Consider the following 3,381-nt stretch of genomic DNA (forward strand, 5'->3'; position numbering starts at 1 on the left):
CCATTCTTCTTAACTACAGGCACAGTATTAGATAGCCATTCCACATACCTGGTTGTCCTAATAAAGCCTGCCTTGAGTAGTCTAAGAATTTCCTCCATAACTTTCTGAATCACTTCTGGACCCATTCTTCTTGGTTTTTGCTTGTATGGCTTGAAGTTAGGCTTCATAGGGAGCCTATGTAACCATGCAAAACAATCTTTATATCTCCTCAGAATAACCAGCAACTGGTTCCTGTCAAGTGCATTTAACCAAGCACTTATATAAATGGGTTGTTGTACAGAACCCTCCCCTAAATTTATCTCTTCTAAGGGGTCTTGCATCTGAGAACTTATTGAAGCTCCTTCTTTGATTCCTTCTGACTTCGAAGCAATCTCCTTGCTGTGTTCTGTTCCCAGGTTCTTTGATTCAACCTCTTTGCCCTCCTCCTCATGGACAAAGTTTGTCCACAAGGCTTCTTCTTCCTGTATTTCCTGGACTTTTGTTTCAATGTCCAATGCACAGTATTTATCAAGGGCCAAAACTTTGGCTTGTTGCTGCTCCTGCTTGTAGCCAACTATCATGGCTTCTTTCTCTTACTCCTGCATTTTCTGGATTATTGACTTTACATCCAATATTGAAAACTTAATTAAAGCCAAAGACTTGGCTTCTGGTGCTTCATCTCTTTGCCTACAACCAGGCATCATTGTCATCTTTAACGACAACCTCTTCATCAGCACTCTCCTAGACTAAGTGCTTCAGGTGTGTCACTTCCTCATCAGCCGTCACTTTGGCGGAGCCATTAGATTTTCTCAGTATACTGAGTGGTGTCACTCTTTCAATATACAACTTGGCCTCTGCGAAGTCTGCGCAGGCTATGAAAGGTTGAGGATCTGCATCAATCTCCTCTGTCTCTCCATTGCCCAAGGCCATCATTATTTTCTGATGCAAAGAGGAAGGCACACATTTGTTAGTGTGGATCCAATCTCTACCAAGTAAAGCATTGTACTTAGCATTACTGTCGATCACGAAGAACGCCTTCATGCAGTCCCTGGTTCCCACACTCAGGTTAATGGGTAGAATTCCCTGAGCCATCTGTCTGTCTCCAGCAAAACCAGCAATGGTTGTACTGGTTGGGATTAACTTGGGATTCCTTTTCCCTAATTTCTTCAAGGAAGATTTCGGTAGTAAGTTCACCGCTGCCCCATTATCCACCAAGACTCGGTTCAATTGTATCCCATCAAAGAAGGCCTTAATATACAAAGGCTTGACATGTTGTGTCATAGAATTCGAGGGATACTCAAAAGGATATGAGAGGTTAATACTTACCACTTCTTCACTCTCATATTCAGTTTCCATTGGGGTAACCATTCCGGAATTATCTTGCACCATACTTACTTGTGAGTCTTCGCTAGAGATTGGAATTGGGTCAATTTCTTGCCCCTCTTGATTCTCATCTCCAGCTTGGAATTCATGCGGTAGTATGTGTACCATGTTCACTGACACTGAGCCAAATTGGATGGCTGGCTGTGTCTGTTTCTCCTTTTGGCCACCTTGTTCAGTTACCCCAGAAGCATCCTCTATACTGCTCTCTGGCACTTCATCCTTCGAATGGTCTGTCACGACTGGTTTTTCAACCAAAAATGTTTGTTCAGCCATGAAGGCTTCGAACATTTCTTCCTCAACCATTTCTTTCTTTTGGCCCAAGCCAACTTTTTTCTCCGTCTCGCTGTCTCTCTTTATCAATGCCTTCTCCAATCCCGCTAAACTGGACTTCTCTCTGGCTTTTAGTTCAAAGTGAACATTGGCCAATTGTTCTTTGCTGCAACCCATTTTTCCTTGTAGAGTTGGTTTTGGTGTATGGTCTGACTTTGGATTCTTCTTTTCTTCTGTCTGTACCAATGAAGAACTCTCTCCATTCTCTTTCAGGTCTCGCTGGTACTGAGTGTACCTACGCTGAATTTTCCTCCTTTGTGATCTAGAAATTATGGGGACCATATCTGGTTCCTTTGTTTTTGGGTGCTTAAGCAACACCCAATTGTTTGGAGCCACCAAAGGAGGCTTAATCATCCTGCCTTGGTTTCCAATTACATCTCTTTGGGTAAACACTTCCCTAGGTTTATTCTGAATTACAAACCAATCTGGGACCCCTGGTACCCACGAACCTACTGACCCTACTGTTGAACTGCTTCTTTCCTCCTTCAAAGCCATCTTTGAAGCTAGTTGCGAAGGCCACTGCTTGGTCCTGACTTCATGCTTTGGGCCTAGCTCAGGCCTTCGATGAAGGTGTCCACTTTCTGTCTTGCGTGAGGCTGGTCTAGGGGGCCAATCTCTGGCTTTGATCCCATAAACTGAGCCTCTCTCCAATCTCCTCTTAGAATGACTGCTCTCCATTATGTAATAATTAGGCGGCCTGGATTCATGTAAAAGCCTCTTGCCTTTGGAATGCATCCTATCAGCTGTTGGTTCAACCCTCAATGGCTGCTGCCTGACACCAGATGGATATGGCCTTTTATTGTAAGCATTGGTTGGCTTAGGATGTCTCTGCACATCCTTGTAGTATTGCTTCCCATCAATTGGAAGTCCTTTCAACCACTTGTAGCTTAGTCTGCACCTAGGACACATCCTCTGCATTACAGCTGCTTCTAAGGAATCGTCATCCAGTGCTTCTTCCTCAGAGTCTTCCCTTTGGTGTGAAAAACCTTGTCCAATAGCTGGTAGATTTCCAGTGTCTTTCTTGATAGTTGTCTGGTTGGCCACATGCATCTGCACATTAACTTCTTCCAATTCTTTCAAAGACAGGTTCTGAAAATCTGGCATAATGACATTGGCAGCCACCTCTCCAATTTCTGGAAATAGAATACTGTCGATCCCCATGGCCTTTTCAACTTTGGCTGGGAATTTCAAACTTCGTTTAGAATTTGTTCTTGGATCTTGTCTCGAAAAACAATACAGTTCTTAGTCGAGTGAGACCAAGAATTATGCCATTTACAATATACTTTTCCTTTAAGTTCATTAAGAGATGGAATTTTAATCCCTTTTGGTAACTTAAGGAAGTTGGCCGCAAGCAAATGATCAAGAATGTCATCTGCCTTAGTTAAATCAAAAGAGTATTTCCTGTGAAGGTCTTTCTTTTTAAACTGCTGGTCAATTGTTGTATCCTTATGAATTAATGCTTCACAGATCACAGGTTCTTTCCCCACAATCTCTGCTGCATTAATCTCATAGTTAGGATCTTTGTAGTATGTCTTGTATGATGCATTATTTCGTTCCTCTTCTAGTAATGCTTCATACCTAGATACCTTATAAGTCAGTTCCACTAAGTCCCTGAACTCTGTTGAGTCAAACTTCTTTCGAAGCCTAAACTCTAAGCCATTTTGAGCCAATCTTACGAATTCTGGCTCT

This window comes from Camellia sinensis, chromosome 7 (assembly GCF_055761805.1).
Source record: "Camellia sinensis isolate YWXY chromosome 7, ASM5576180v1, whole genome shotgun sequence".
Lineage (NCBI taxonomy): Eukaryota > Viridiplantae > Streptophyta > Magnoliopsida > Ericales > Theaceae > Camellia > Camellia sinensis.